General features: G+C 41.9%; 1 protein-coding gene across 14 annotated transcripts in view; it reads left to right on the top strand.

The window, feature by feature from the left end:
• The window catches only part of PITPNM2 (phosphatidylinositol transfer protein membrane associated 2), a 526,403-nt gene that overhangs the window by 166,766 nt on the left and 342,310 nt on the right, over window positions 1-17,327 (top strand). For 2 of the 14 annotated variants that reach the window (XM_069755784.1, XM_069755817.1), the window contains exon 1: window positions 2,649-2,784. The exons of 9 other annotated variants lie outside the window; for them this stretch is intronic. The gene's annotated coding sequence lies outside the window, so the exon portion shown is untranslated. Of the gene's footprint in view, window positions 1-2,329; window positions 2,785-17,327 lie in introns of those variants that run through there. 3 more of the 14 variants (XM_069755799.1, XM_069755828.1, XM_069755807.1) reach the window with 3 other exon arrangements.

Raw genomic sequence — 17,327 nt, 5'->3', positions numbered from 1 at the left:
TATGAATGGAGAAAATGTGTTGGTGTTATCATTCATATTCTCTGAAAAAAGACCAAGCAAGAGGTGAAGGAGGAGGATATGGCTGATAGACACTCCGGGATTCTGGACAACAGGGAGGTGACATCTGGGCCAGAGAGGTAGATCTGAGTGTTGTTGGCATACAGGTGGTACTGGTAGCCATAGGACTTTGAGTTGTCCTAAGCCAAGGGTATAGATGGAAAAAAGTAGATGCCCCAGGACAGAGCCTTGAGATACACTAACAGAGAGAGGGCGGGATGAGGAGGTAGTGTGGGAGTGGGAAACGCTAAATGTGTGGTCGGAAAGGTATGATGCAATCCAATCCAAGGTCTTTGATGCCAAGGGAAGAAAGAATCTAGCAGTAGGCAGTGGTCGACTGTCGAGGGCAGAGGACAGGTCGAGAAGGAGGAGGATGGAGAACTGTCTGTTGGCATTAGTTGTATGTCATTAGCAATTTTTGTCAGGGCAGTTTCGGTGGCGTGGTGGGGGCGGAAGCCAGATTGGAGGCTGTCAAGGATAGAGTTAGATGAGAGGTGGGAGGAAAGTTGAGCATGGGCATAATGCTCAAGGAGTTTTGAAGCAAACGGGAGCAGTGATATGGGGCGATAGCTGGGCATAGCAGTTGGGTGAAGGTTTTTTTTTTGAGGATGGGTGTGATGGTGACATGCTTGAAGGCAGAGTGGAAGATACCAGAAGATAACAATAGGTTGAAGAGATAGGATAGGGCTGGAATGAACGTGTTAGTGAGGTTGGAGAGCAGGTGGGAGGGATAGGGTCAAGTGCAAAGGTGGTTTGGTGTGATTTGGAAAGGAGGTGATTAAGCTCTCCTTCAGTGATGTTGGAGAGGGAAGGTATTAGGGAAGGGCAGAGGTCTGGTATATGGAGTGGTTGGGGTGGTGGAACAGTAAAGGTTTGCCTTGTTTGGTCGATCTTATTTTTGAAGTAGATGGCAAAGTCCTCGGAAGAGATGAGGGGACTTGGAGATGGCAGTGGTGGGCGGAGGAGAGAGTTCAATGTGCTGAACAGTTGTTTTGGGTTGTAGGATAATGAAGATACAAGGTTTGTGAAATAGGTCTGTTTAGCAAAGGTGAGGGCTAATTTGAAGGCAAGTGTAGCTTGTTTGAATCTAGATACTCCTCTGGCTCATTTAGGCTCAGCTCACATTAGCGTTCGGCTGATATGCGGAGGGCTGCTTACTTCCTCTGTTAAGCTCCTCCTACTTCTGTTTAGCTCCGCCTACTTCTTCATATGTCCTGCGTACCTATCTTAAACATTGAATATGCAGGATATGCGGATGTATGCGGATGATTCGTTTTGACACGCTCGCTGACCGCATGGAAACGCAACTTGTTATGTGGTATACATACTGTGCATGTCAGAAGTAGGTGTATGAAGCGGGCTCACGCAGCAATCCTGCTTCATACCCGGCAGGCAATGGCTGTGAATTACCGCCAGTACCTGCCGCTATCAGTTATGGGCGGAGCGGTTTATTACCCTGTTAAATGGCCTGATTGCGGTTGCTGATGGGTTGTCATGACAGCTGGGGGTCAGCTAATGACCCCAGTGACTGTTATGTGGAGCTCATTTGAAACCAATCCTTTGGCTGAAGTATCGCTGCATATAGCACAAGCAATCGGATGATTGCATTTTCAAGCCCCGCTAATACATCAGTAAAAAGTAAAAAAAAAAATGAAAAAAGTTCAAATCACCCGCCCTTCTCTCCAGTGAAAATAAAGATATTACAAAAAAAAAAAACACATAATTGGTATCGCCGCCTTCAGAAAAGTCCGATCTTGAACCCATTCATTTGAAAAAATTCAAGAATGCCAAAATTATTACTTTCTTTTGGTCACTGCAATTCTACAAAAAATATTGTAACAAGCGATCAAAAAGTCACATCTATCCTAAAATGGTACTAATAAAAAACTTGTTTCGCTCCAATTATTTTACAGCTTCATCGTACGAAAAATAAAAATGTTGCGGTTCTCGGAAAATGGTGACAACTCCAAAATCAAACTTCAGTAATAACAAAAACTGGACATGTTTGGTATTGGCGGAAACGTATTGATGAGGAAATTAATATGTTGGTGGTCATTTTTACCTCAAAAAATTTACACTGTAAACACAATTCCCAAAAAAACAATGTCAGAATTGTTTTTTTCTTTTTACACAATTTCACCACACTTGAATTTTTTTTTCCCTGCTTTCGCATACACTGTGTGGTAAAATGAATGGTGTCATTCAGAAGTACAATTAGTCCTGCTAAAAGCAAGCCCTCGTACGGCTGTGTGGGCAGAAAAATAAAAAGTTATGCCCGCTGCCCTGCTATTGCTGTGCAGAAGGTGTTCCCTCTTGGTGCAATGTTTCCACGGCCTCTTCTGTTCAACAGAGCGGTTAAGAAGCAGCATACATCGGCGTCCATCTGCTATTAGTCACTGTGTCCACAAGCTCTACATTTGCATCACGGTACAGGATATGTCTGATGGCTGCTGTGTAACTCAGCCATATCCCCGCATCTTCTTCAGCCTCATCTCTTTTCACCATGGCAACTTAGCTCTATGGTTTTCAGGAGATGAGAAAAGAGAATCAATTTTTTCCCCCCTCTTCCTTCCGTCTCTGACTCTATTTTTGAACATGGCTCTTGCATCCTCACTGGCATGCACGGTTCGTTATGCTCCTCACGCCTGACGGGTAGGAATGACAAGTGATGGCGGGGAAGCCTGCAGCGGCGGAGTGGGTGCACCCCATGAGCCTGACAGACACAAGGTATTGCATTGGAAGCTTAAGATTAGGTGCTTGGTGTTCCATTTACGGCCTGTGATCATCTCTCAGCCCAGTGTGTGGAATGTCCGTTTCTATGTACATTTATGCATCTTTATGTGTTTTGTTGTTTTCTTAGACAATTTCTAAAACAAAAATAAAATAATAATAATGTTAACCCTTTGCTTGCAGTATCTACGACACGTCTAATTAGAAGTCATCTCCTCAGGCCTACGTAGCCATTGCAGTGAATAATTATTAAGTTATACATGCTTCATTGCTCTGTAACTGCAGACTGAAACCTTCTGTGCTACCAGAGCAATGAGCTCCAGGCCTGTGTATCGGCTTCAGGGGGCTTTACAGCCATTACAGCAAGCACATAAAGGAAAGATCTTTATTGTTAACCCATATTTGTGGATTGAATGTGCACATAGCTCGTGGCATGGTGTCTTTGTACAGAACTCTTCACCATGTATTGATTTGGACAACATGTCTCTCAATTAAGATTCCATTTTCTGTCTTTTTCTGTGATACTCATTGATTTAGTCTAATTTTTGCCATTTAATTACTTGATGGGGTCCTACTTTGCCGCTTTAATCCTCCTGTTCTACAGAATCCATTGGTCTGCTTATATAAAGTGGTACGAAATGACTTCACTAATGCGGGATGCAAGCTGAGGTCCTTCGATTTCGTGTCCAAAATCTAAAATGATGGCACTTACTCAGTTATAATAAGTATGAGAAGCAAGCGTATATGATGGCAACAGGTGAATTCACATGCTGTAGATTTTGTTGCAGAATATTCTGAGGCTGAAAATTGGTTAGGAATATGTCAGTTGTCAAACTTGCTGCAAGAAAACCTGCAGCATTTGCATTCAGCCTCCGGCGACGTTCCCACCATGAGCTTCTGGTGCGTTTTGGGGTACATTTGCCACATCATAAACCCAGAATCGTGCATTTCCAGCAAAGTGGATGGATTTATAGACTCTTATGCCCACTGTGCTTTTTAGCGCAGCGGTGCATGTTTCAAATGCGCATCATGTTAATTCCTCTTGCAGCTACACTGAGTTTAATGTACGGATTTTCCCCATAGACTTGCATTTGTGCAGAAATTCCACAGGTAAAAAAACGCACATGCGTTTTTAGCGTGTTTCCGCAGCAAAAATCATTAAAAAAGCATGTAATCTGCTCCAAAGTATATCCATAAATTTTTGTCAAATATCAATAAATGTCAAGGTATTAAGCAAAGCAGGAGTGGGTGATAAATGCAGAAGTGGTGCATATGTTTCTATTATACTTTTCCTCTAATGGTTCCACTCCTGGTTTTGGCTCAGTAAAATACTGACCAAATAATGCTAGTGTGACGGCAGCCTAAGTGTACAGCTCGGGTTGAATAAGTAGGAGATTTGTCGTTATTAGGAGCTTGATGTTCTGTTGTGATGACAATAAACTCTGATTACTTTGGCAGGATTCGCTAAACATTAGGACATACGTTCTTTCTCTAATCCTTTACAAGAATGCTATGTAGTCTCTACAAACACATATATAAACTGTTTATATATATATAATATAATTTTTATGAAAAAAAGTGTTGAAAATTTTTTTATGAAAAATATTTTTGAGAAGTATAATTCATATTGAATATTTGTCTGTGTTTTCACATGGCCTAGATTCATGTACATATGCTGCTGTGTTCTTCTTTATCTATATGATGCAGCTTGCAGCTTGCACGTGTCCACATTAGGAGTGCTGGTTGTTTTTTTTCTCTATTTGATGTATGGATGCGGCTGCATCCCCCCTGATCGTGCACTCCTCCAATTGACCTTGCAGGTGGTGGTAATCTACTCTACCTGCGCATAAATTGTAGGTTTAGCCCGAAGTGACATGTTTTGTCCAGAGTTGTAGGCTGCTGGCCCAAAAGTGGCATGTATGGTAGTGTAGGACCCATCAGAGGGAGATCACCTTGCCGTGGTTGATGGGCACACATGAATTGGCCAATTTATGCGCTAAGAATCTTCATTTTATCTATAACTGTAACTTTTATGAAAAACATTTCTATGAAAAATATTTTTGAGAAGTAAAATTCATATTGAATATTTGTCTGTGTTCTCACATGGCCTAGATTCATGTTCATGTGCTGCTGTGTTCTTCTTTATCTATGTGATGCAGCTTGCAGCTTGCACGTGTTCACATTAGGAGTGCTGGTTGGTTTGTTTCTCTCTCTCTCTCTCTATATATATATACATACATACATTGCTCAAAAAAATAAAGGGAACACTAAAATCTCGCATCCTAGATATCACTGAATGAAATATTCCAGTTGTAAATCTTTATTCTTTACATCACAACTAATATCTCATGGAGGTCTGGAGTTGGAATGATGCTCAAAATCAAAGTGGAAAATGAAGTTACAGGCTTATCAAACTTCAGTGGAAATGCCTCAAGATAAGGAAATGATGCTCAGTAGTGTGTGTGGCCTCCACATGCCTGTATTACCTCCCCACAACACCTGGGCATGCTCTTGATGAGGCGGCGGATGGTCTCCTGAGGGATCTCCTCCCAGACCTGGACTAAAGCATCCACCAACTCCTGGACAGTCTGTGGTGCAACGTGACATTAGTGGATGGTGCGAGACATGATGTTCCAGATGTGTTCAATCGGATTCAGGTCTGGGGAATGGGCGGGCCAGTCTATAGCTTCAATGCCTTCATCTTGCAGGGACTGCTGACACACTCCAGCCACGAGGTCTGGCATTGTCCTGCATTAGGAGGAACCCAGAGCCAACGTCACCAGCATATGGTCTCACAAGGGGTCTGAGGATCTAATCTCGGTACCTAATGGCAGTCAGGCTACCTCTGGCGAGCACATGGAGGGCTGTGCGGCCCTCTAAAGAAATGCCACCCCACACCATTACTGACCCACTGCCAAACCGGACATGCTGAAGGATGTTACGTCTGTCACATGTGCTCAGTGTGAACCTGCTTTCATCTGTGAAGAGCACAGGGCGCCAGTGGCGAATTTGTTAATCCTGGTGTTCTGTGGCAAATGCTAAGCGTCCTGCACGGTGTTGGGCTGTGAGCACAACCCCCATCTGTGGATGTCAGGCACTTAGACCATCCTCATGGAGTCTGTTTCTAACAGTTTGTGCAGACACATGCACATTTGTGGCCTGCTGGAGGTCATTTTGCAGGTCCCCACCTGCAGGACCACTCCTTTATTGAATGTGTCTTGATAATTGCCAATAATTTCCATCTGTTGTCTATTCCATTTGCACAACAGCATGTGAAATTGATTGTCAGTGTTACTTCCTAAGTGGACAGTTTGATTTCACAGAAGTTTGATTTACCGTATATACTCGAGTATAAGCCGAGATTTTCAGCCCATTTTTTTGGGCTGAAAGTCCCCTTCTCGGCTTATACTCGAGTCATACCCAGGGGTCGTCAGGGGAGGGGGAGCGGCAGCTGTGTAATTATACTCACCTACTCCTGGCGTGGTCCTTGCACGTCCCTGCTTCTTCCAGCGCTGCAGCTTCTTCCTGTACTGAGCGGTCACATGGTACCGCTCATTACAGTAATGAATATGCGGTTCCACCTCCTATAGAGGTGGAGCCGCATATTCATTACTGTAATGAGCGGTAACTGTGACCGCTCAATACAGGAAGAAGATGCAGCGATGGAAGAAGCAGGGACGTGCAGGGACCGCGCCAGGAGTAGGTGAGTATACGGGGAGGGGAGCGCTGCGCTGCGCGATATTCACCGCTCCTCGTTCCAGGGCAGCTCCGTCTTCAGCGTCCTCTGGCTGTGACGCTCAGGTCAGAGGGCGCGGTGATGTGGTCATCTTATGGGGCCCTTATTACCTTTATGCAGGATTATATGGGGCATATTTTAATATGGAGCATCTAATGGGGCCCATCAAACTTTATGGAACATTATATGGGGCTCCTGATTCAATATGGATATTCAAAAACACTTAACCTACTGATGTCTCAATTAACTTAACTTTTATTGGTATCTATTTTTACTTTTGAAATTTACCGGTAGCTGCTGCATTTTCCAACCTAGGCTTATACTCGAGTCATTTTCCCAGTTTTTTTGTGTCAAAATTAGGGGGGTCAGCTTATACTCGGGTCGGCTTATACTCCAGTATATACGGTACCTTTGTATAAAATCAGTGGTATACAGGTGCAAAGTTTGGAAAAAAAAAAATATAGCCATGGAATGGTTGCGTGCTCGAGGTCTAATGCAGACAACTTTACCGTAAATTAAAATAATCTTAAATGGGATTGGTTCGTTTTCTTGCACTAGTTTATGTGAATAAAGTGTTTGCTCCAAATTCATCAAAATTGGTGCAAGTGGTTCCTGAATTTGAAAAAAAAGAGTAAATTTGGCACAAAAGCAAAAATGCTCTGTATTTTTGTCTTCAACAATTTTGCGCCACTTCAGAATCCTTTAACCCCTTAACAACCAGAGGTATTTTTGTTTTTGCATTTTCATTTTATTCTCCCCTTCTTCCCAAAGATATAACTTTTTTATTTTTTGGACAAAATGGCCATGTGAGGGCTTGTTTTTTTGCGAGACAAGTTGTACTTTTGAACGACATAATTAGTTTTACCATGTCGTGTACAAGAAAATGGGAAAAAAAATTCGAAGTGCGGTGAAATTGCAAAAAAAATTAAATCCCACACTTGTTTTTTTGTTTGGCTTTTTTACTACCATAGGTTCATTAAATGCTAATACTGACCTGCCACTATGATTCTCCAGGTTATTACGAATTAATAAACACCAAACATGTCCAGGTTCTTTTTTATCAAAGTGGTGAAAAAAATTCCAAACTTCGTTAAAAAAAAAAAAAAAAAAAAAAAAAATTTGCTGAGACCTGTAGCGTATCCTTTTTTCGTGATCTCGGGTTGGGTGAGGGCTTATTTTTTGTGTGCTGAGTAGTGATGAGTGAGTGTACTCGTTGCGCGGGTTTCCTCGAGCACGCTCGGGTGACCTCCGAGTATTTATAACTGCTCAGAGATTTAGGCTATGTGCACACGTCAGGATTTTAAGCAGAAATTTCCTGAACAAAACCGAACTTTTTTCGCAGGAAATCTGCATGCGTTTTTCTCGCTGTTTTTGTGTGGATTTTTTGCCTTTTTTTCCGGAGCTTCAAAATGCAATAAATAGCGGGAAATCCACAAAAAATCTGCAAAATTAATGAACATGCTGCGTATTTTTCCGTGATGCGTTTTTATCGCGAAAAGAAACGCAACATGTGCACAAAAATTGCGGAATGCATTAAAAATGATGGGATGCTTTATGTATGCGTTTTTTAAGCGTTTTTGCTGCGGAAAACCACCGAAAAAATGCACAAAAAACGATGAATGATTTACAGCTACTAGCCAGGCTGAGTACATGTCGGGGTTGCCTGCTTGCTAGGGAATCCCCACATGTAATCAGGCAGGCTAGTAGCTGTAAATCATTTAGCTGCCGCAATGAAAACTAAATCTCCAAGCCGTCATAAATACTTGGAGGTCACCCGAGCAACGAGTACACTCGCTCATTACTAGTTTTAATTATATTGGTTTTAATTATATTGGTCGCGGCCAGATGTCCGCGACCAATCAGCGACCCGAGATTTCCGCGACATACAGACGGAAGTACCCCATGGACTTCAACATAGATTGTTTTATTATGAATGGAGCGATTTGAGTGAATTGAACTTTTTTATATTTTAATTTTTTATATTTTTAAAAACTTTTTTTTTACTTTTGGCATGCTTCAATAGTCTCCATAGGAGACTAAATGCTGCCACAACCCGATCGGCTCTGCTACATAGAGGCGATGATCGGATTGTCTCTATGTAGTAGAATTACTCAATTAGGCCCATTTCACACATCAGTTTTTTGCCATCAGTCGCAATCCATCGAATTTTGAATAAAACTGATCTGGCGACTGATGCCTCCGGATCTGTTTTTTTCTCATAGACTTGTATTACCGACTGATTGTGATGGATGGCCTCACGTTTCATCCGTCGTTCGTTGGATACGTCAAAAATTGTTTGTCCGGCGGCCAGAGACAACGGACAAAGTAACGTTTTTTGTGTCCAGCGAAAAAACAGACGGCGACGGAGTCCTTTTTTGTTTTTAACTGAGCATGCTCCAATCCAATTAGCCAGATTCGCTAGTCTGATCAGTCCAAAAAACGGATCTGTCGCATCAGTTGTGCACAATCTGCGACGGATCCGTCGAGCCAACAGATTGTGACTGATGGCAAAAAACTGATGTGTGAAAGGGGCCTTACTCACCCGGTGGGCAGCGCTCATAGCAATCCGGCAGTGACAACCATAGAGTTCTCCATGAGACCTCTGGTTGTCATGCCAACGAACCGGTGACCCGCGATCACGTGACCGGGGTCACTGGTGGGCGGATTTCCGGCCCAGTGGCCAGAAGCATGAGTTAAATGCCCCTATCAGCATTTGACAGTGGCATTTAAGGGGTTATAGCCGTGGGTGGATCGCGATTCCACCTGCGGCTATTCCTGGCACATGTCAGCTGTTCAAAACAGCTGACATGTACCGGGAAAGATGTGGGCTCACTGCTGGAGCCCACATCAAAGGGAGGGAGTCCGACGTGGGCATACTATTATGCCCAACATTGCAAAGGGGTTAAAATGTTACATAGTACTTCTTAGGCCGGGGTCACACTTGAGAGTTCAATGCGAGAAACTTGCATCAATACCCGACACTGCTGCCGGCACTCAGGACCGAAGTGTGCGGCTGCATGTATTTCTATGCAGCTGAGCGCTCCGTTCCCGAGTGCCAGCGGCAGTGTCGGGTATTGATGCAAGACACTCGTGTGAGTTTCTCACATTGAACTCGCAAGTGTGACCCCGGCCTTAATGAATAGACCTTGAAATAATAATTAGTTCCACAATTGGATGTGTTTAAATAAAATGTTCCTGTGATCATACCACATCTCCTGAGCAGGGGAGGAAGTAAAAGACATTACAGCATGGGATAGCAGATGCTGTTTCTGTGAGGCAAAACATTCCTCTTTTTGTAAACATTTTACCTCCCAGAATGAATCAGCGGTGACTCCATGCTGTAATGTATTTATACTCTTCTGCTTCCTCCCCTGCCCAGGAGCTGTGGTATGATGAGACCGTGTTGCTGCATGGTCAGACACAGCCATTACACAGTACACATCATAGGAACATTTATAAGATTGTCTCAGCACAAGAATTTTTTTTAACACATCTAATTGTGGAACTTATTATTTCTAGCTCTATTAATTAAAATGTACTTTGTTCGTGGGAAAACCCCTTTAGCTGTGCCAAATAAAAAAAAATCTAACAGAAACCTTACTCCAGACAGGGACTGCAGTTACCATAGAGGCGCCAATTTTTTATTTTACAGAAAATAAAGCATGAATACTAAAGCTGTTAATAAAGGCCAAATGACTTCATAAAATTGGGGAAATGGCAGTGATGAATCATGGCCTTAGTCTTATCTTAATGGATTACAGCAAATTAAAAGACTTGACTTTTTTTTTTTCATGCTAAAATTCCAAGGAAACAGTATAACAGCAGAGCAAAAAAAAAAATAGATATAAGTGTTACTTGGAAACTAAAAGCCATTTCACCTCTGGTGTACCCATGTGTGGGAACAATACAGCTTTGTGCTTGAAGCTATTCATTTTACATTTTTAAACAAAGAACCTTTTACATGTTTTATATCACGTGTTATATTTTCAATGAAACCACTTTAAAAAAAAATGTGTATCAAAATTATTTTCCATGCAGTTTATGGTTCATAATTATATTACAAAACAACTGGGCGCAGTTTGCATCAGTCAGACAAAAACTGCTCTGACCCATGAAGACATTACACCACGGGACCGCTGAAAGTGCTCTGTAATATCTGGCACCATTAGATTAGCAATACATCCTTTAAGGGCAACCTGTCACCAGGAATAACGCACCTCCAGCTCTGACTGACAGCCTGCCTCAATGTAAAGCAAGTATCAGTCAGAAAAAATGTACGCAAGAACACAGTATAAAAGATACAAATTTTATTGAAGAAAAACACAAAAAAACAATACCATAAAAAAACAACAAAATACTAAACCAGCCCCAGAAGAAGGCTAATTGCCGAAACGTGCGTAGGGGCAGGCGGCGGCGGCACCCACCGGAGGTATCTACTTACTTGATATAGGTAATTGCTCTTGGAGGTCCTTCATGATTAGTTTTTTGTTTTTCTGTTTATCATATTTATAGACCTACCATGTGCACCATATTGGTCTACTTAGATTTTTGTGTACTGCCTCTTCATTTAGTATGGTGGGTTCCTGCGCCGTTTTTTGGTCTCCCACTCTTTGACACCTACCAGGTTTAGTATTTTGTTGTTTTTTATGGTATTGTTTTTTTGTGTTTTTCTTCAATAAAATTTGTATCTTTTATACTGTGTTCTTGCGTACATTTTTTCATCGGATCTTCATGGTTTTTCTGTACTGAACAGTTATTGTGTCCATCTAATGGGTAAAATAGGGTCAGAATCTGGCTATTATTGTGGTTTAATTAGATTCTTATTTTGTATGTGCATACCCCTATTTTTATTGACCCGATTCCTTCTGTTTTCAAGTATCAGTCAGAGTAGGGGGAGCGGCAACAGCGGCTGCTCTGTATACTCAGAGCGGTGACTGAACCGGAGCCACCCCCACCGCTATGACTGAATACCAAATGGTGTCAAACACTGGGCAGCATAGTAACGCTGTTAACCTGCAGATTAACCCATATCTACAGGTTAACAGCGTTATTCCTAGTGACAGGTTCCCTTTAAGCCTTGTAAATTGCAACATTGGGCTTCCATGAATTGGACTTGTTTTTCTAGAACTGATGATTGCTTGATCAGATTAAGATTTGGAAAATATGGAGGCCGAGGCAGAACCTTGAACTCCTTCATGTTTTTGATGAATGGAATAAAAAACGGCAGCACTCACCGATCTTCTTAACAGGTACCTTTATTAGTAAAAAATCTTCACGGCTCGGGGGTGAATGAACAAAGAATGTGGGAGCAGAACGACGGCCGTTTCGCGCCGCTCTGGCGCTTCAACGGGTTCCTCCAGCAGCTGCCGTGAAGATTTTTTACTAATAAAGGTACCTGTTAAGAAGATCGGTGAGTGCTGCTGTTTTCTATTCCATTCATCTATGATATCTGTTTTCTTGGCCGAAGCACCCGAGATCTGGGAGCCAGCTGGGGCTAATCAGCCTAGAGCGGAGGCAGTCCGCTGCAGCGGTGGTGCGGTCAGCTGTGTTTTTCACTGTGTATGTTCCTTCATGTTTTTGTCAAACCATTTCAGAACAATTTTTGCAGCATATTAGGTACTATCATTGTGACGAAGAGGAGTACTTACTTGGTCTGCAATATTGCTTAATTGGGTAGTACATGTCAAAATCATAAACCCTTTTATTCTTAACACAAGGTTTCCCAGCAGACTACTGCCCTGGACAACGCATTGCCTGTGTTGGCTTATATTCTTACTAAAGTGTCTAGTGCCATATCTTCCCTAAGGGCAGGTGCAGACGGCCGTAGATTCTCTCATCCGAGAGAAATGGATTGATTATGCAAATGACACTCTCATCAGAGTTTGATCAGAATGTGAGCATAGCGTGCTCTGATTCTCTCTGATGAGGAGAAGATGGATTAAAAAAAGGTCTCCATCTTCTCCATTCTGTGAGGCTGTGAAATATGAACTGCACTCAGATGTCATCTGAGTGTCATCCGATATTTCCCATACACTCATAGACTTGTGAGGCTGAATATCCGATCAAGCTCAGACAGGCATTGTCCAAGCAAGAATCGAACATGTGCACAGTCTTATGTTATAACATTGTTTCGGGTGCGATCTGATGTTTTGATCGATCTAACCGGTAATATTGTCATCTGAACTTGTCCTAAGTAAGAAATACACACACAGCAGTCCTCAAGATGTAAAGAAGACTTGATTCTTCGGACCAGCTCGCCTCTTCCATTTTTTTTCATGATCCAGCTTTGCTGCTTAGGTGCCCATTGTTGGCACTCTTGGAGGACATTTTGACTGGTCTGTGTCTAGACATATGTCCCCATATGTGGCAATCTGGCATGTTACCTTATTCAGCATCAAATGGGTTCTTCCTTTTCATATGATAATTGGCAAACCGTGCCAAACTTGCCTTTACCAAGGTCAAACAGCAAGCCTCCTCCGCTGCTTTTGGGGTCTGAAATTTGATGAGTCTCTGATTTTTCATCAACTGCTTGGCACTCATTCATGGAGCTCAGAGGCTCTAAAGGGGGCTTTCCTTCTACACTGGAATTCACTGAGCTCGCTGATTGGCTACCGTGCAGTTGACATGAAGTCAGCGGCACAGTCAATGCCAGATACCTGGAGCAGTGGTGGAGACTCATCTGTGAACCAGGGAAGGTGACTACATTGCAGTTTTATTTCTTAACAAATTGCATCTTGGGCTGAACATTATCTGAAAGGGAACCACACCTTTAACTTTATAGGGATTTGTTCTATAGTAGCTGGGACCAAATTAGAAAGTCTTTGAACCCACTGAGCCTTGGGCACCCATGACCCTATCACCAGTTGTACTTAATTGAACTACTTCTGGTGGAGCCTGGCCATTTCTTACCCTGAACACTGCAGTCCTCAAAACATACCGTTTTGGAGATATTTTGATCCACTCATTCAGCTATTTGTTAAAGTTGCTGAGATATTTACATTTTTTCTCTTCTCTAAAAATGAACTCCAGGAATGGAATAGTCACTTGCTTCCTTATATATCTCAACCCTTTACATACAGCTGTTTCTCATAAAAGTGAAACTCATTATATAGAGTCATTACAAATAGAGTGATCTATTTCAAGTGTTTATTTCTGTTAATGTTGATGATAATGGCTTACAGCCAATGAAAACCTAAAAGTCGTTATCTCAGTAAATTAGAATACTTTATAACACCAGCTTGAAAAATTATTTTAAAATCCGAAATATTGTCCTACTGAAATGTATGTTCAATAAATGCACTCAATACTTGGTTGGTGCTCCTTTTGCATCAATTACTTTATCAATGCTGCGTGGCATAGAGGCAATCAGCCTATGGCCTTGCTGAGTTGTTATGGAAGCCCAGGTTGCTTTGATAACAACCTTCAGCTCATCTGTATTGTTGTGTCTGGTGTCTCTCATCTTCCTCTTGACAATACCCCATACATTCTGTAAGGGGTTAAGGTCAGGCGAGTTTGCTGGCCAATCGAGCACAGTGATACTGTTGTTTTTACACCAGGTATTGGTACTAATGGCAGTGTGGACAGGTGCCGAGTCCTGCTGGAGAATTAAATTTCCATCTCCAAAAAGCTTGTTGGCAGAGGGAAGCATGAAGTGCTCTAAAATTTCCTGGTAGACGGCTGCGCGGACTTTGGTCTTAATAAAACACAGTGGACCTACACCAGCAGATGACATGGCTCCCCAAACCATCAATGATTGTGGAACCGTCTCACTAGACCTCAAGCAGCTTGGGTTGTGTGCCTCCTCTCTTTTCCTCCAAACTTTGAGAACTTGATTTCCAAATGAAATGCAAAATGTACTTTCATCTGAAAACAACACCTTGGACCACTGGGCAACAGTCAAGTTCTTTTACTCCTTGGCCCAGTTAAGACACTTTCTGGCGTTGTCTATTGGTCATGAGTGGCTTGACACAAGGAATGCGACACTTGTAGTCCATCTCCTGGATACATCTGTGTGTGGTGGCTCTTGAAGCAATGACTCCAGCATCAGTCCACTCCTTGTGAATATCCCCCCAATTTATTTATTTTTTTAAATCAGATACATTTTTATTTAACCAAATTCAAGGTACAAAGCAATGAAACAAAAATTGCAATGAGAACAACATTAACAATGGTCATTAGTTTCAGAAATTCCCTTCCTCCCTTCCCCTCCCCCTCCCCCCATTACATACAAGAGCAGCGAATAATGCATGGTATAACCCAAGTTCAGGGTCATCTTCTCCCCACCCAAGGTGTCCATAGTGTCTCAAATGTTCTTATGCCTTTTCTCTTAACATAAATGTTTTTTTCCATACTGATAATAGAGTCAGACTGTCTGAAAAATTCCCTCAACGTCGACGGATCTTCATTTATCCAGTATCTGGCGATTAGTTTCTGCGCAATATATTGTAATCTAGCTATTGCCACCTTATATTTATTATGTACCCGGACCTCCTCAACTTATCCCAGTATACACACCACAGATTCCCTCTCAATCCTACAACCATATGCTCCTCCTATGGCATTAAGCACCGCCGTCCAATATGGGTTCAGATTTGGACACTGCCATAACATATGGAGAATTCCAGCCCCCTTCACCTGGCACTGAGGACACTCAGAAGTCTGTCTCAGACCCGCTCTATACAGTCCCTATATACTCTATGGAGTACATATATCTGCGAGAGTCTGCCTGGTTCACTCAGCGATAATTATGGTATATATTCCATAATCACTTCCCATGTATCTTCCTCTATCCTACCCAACTCCTCCTCCCATTTCCCCTGTGCTCTAATAGGATAATTATTTATAAAAGTATGCATTAGATCCTTATAAATACCCGACACTACCCCTTTTGTTCCCCCTCTGCGCAGACATTATCAATCAATATATCCTTGTGAATCTCCATATTCATCGTCTTGCTCTTCGTAACATAAGCATGCCGAAACTGCCCATATTGAAATCTTCAGACCTCCGGTAGTCCATAATCCTCCTGCAACTTTCCCCGCGCATCCTGCACCTGAACCATGTACTGTATTCCCAATCCTCCAAATTTTTGAATGGCCTTTTCTTAACAATCCTTTCAAGGTTGCGGTTATTCCGGTTGCTTATGCACCTTTTTCTACCACACTTTTTCCTTCCACTCAACTTGCCATTAATATGTTTGGATACAGCACTCTGTGAACAGCCAGCTTCTTCAGCAATGACTTTTTTGGCTCACCATCCTTGTGGAGTGTCAGTGACTGCCTTCTGGATATCTCTCCTCAGCAGTCTTCCCCATGATTGTGGAGCCTACTGAAACAGACTAAGGGACGTTTTTAAGTGCTTAGGAAGCCTTTGCAGGTGTTTTTGTTAATTATTCGAATTTACTGAGATAATGACTTTTGCGTTTTCATTGGCTGCAAGCGATAATCAACAACATTAACAGAAATAATCACTAAAAATAGATCGCTCTGTTTGTAAAGATGCTATATAATATGAGTTTCACTTTTTGTATTGAAGAACTGAAATAAATTAACTTTTTGATGATATTCTAATTTTGAGAAGCACCAGTATGCCATTGTATTAATGATATTTACTTCCCCTATAGTTTTAATTTTATGGCTGTTTGGTATATGGATTTTAGTTGAGCATTTGCATGCATATATGTCAAACCTGTCAAGTATTGCAGGTTTTGCCTAAGATTTAATGGAGCTCACAAAAACATGAGCATGTCATGCAAATGAATGTCTGTTTTGCTTCTATGATTGGAGGCTTACTTTCAGACCTGGAGTGAGCATGTGGAAAAACTCTGTTCTTCCAAAAACTTTGATGGTGGACTGTGCTGATGATATGATACATGAGAGGTAAATGTGCTATCTTAAAATAGCCCTGGAGAATATTTTGACAAGCTTCCTGCTGCAAACTGCCTGATCATGGCACATTTTTTTTACCACTACTTTGATAATTTGCACATCAACATGGGTCAAGATGGAGTCTGTATCCTTGGCACGTCAACATTTCTCACTACAGAGTTGGATTGTATTTTAATCTCATTTTGTAAAAACTGCTCTCCAGACGCATTATAAGAGTTCAGCTAAGCTCCATCGGGTCGATATGTCAACAGACTTGTTGACTGTTTCCAATAGCAAGTAGCAGAAATGTTAAGCAAGTTATTTGTAAGATAGATGCTAATTTGCTGATCAGTGGATACCACCACTAGGATCTGCTCGTTTAATAGATCGAGGAACTTTTATCCCTGGTACAAAAGGAAGTGTCCGGTCGGACTCCTGAATTCCTCTCTATTCATTTTTTACATGGTTGCAGTTTATTCCTGCTCTGTCGAAATGGAGTAGGATTTGTGTTAAAGCACACACTGAGGTGTACGCCGCTCGCCCAGCCTGCACTTATGAATCAGGAGCGTTAACAACGCCGATCTTGAAGAATCAGGCCCATAGGCTGAATGCATAAAAGAACTAATTTTCATGGCTAATTAACAGTTTCTGTTTTACATATTTAATAGGACATCTATTGAGACGCACGCCCTCCTACATCTCAAACCCTCCTAAATTCATATAAAGGCAAACAAATTATGGAAATATGAACCAACTGGCCTGCTCTATTAATGGACACATTTTTAAGCATTATTTCATGGTATAGTGGCAGATTAACTCTCAAATTGGAATGGCATCTGTATGTAGATTCCAGGTACATTTACGAGAGCTGCATGTTCACAATATACATTATACCGATGCAAACATTACTTCTGATTTGGTGTTGGAGACATAGAATT

Source organism: Ranitomeya imitator, chromosome 1, assembly GCF_032444005.1.
Source record: "Ranitomeya imitator isolate aRanImi1 chromosome 1, aRanImi1.pri, whole genome shotgun sequence".
In the NCBI taxonomy this organism is placed as follows: domain Eukaryota; kingdom Metazoa; phylum Chordata; class Amphibia; order Anura; family Dendrobatidae; genus Ranitomeya; species Ranitomeya imitator.
This window is presented reverse-complemented; position numbering and strand designations above follow the sequence as displayed.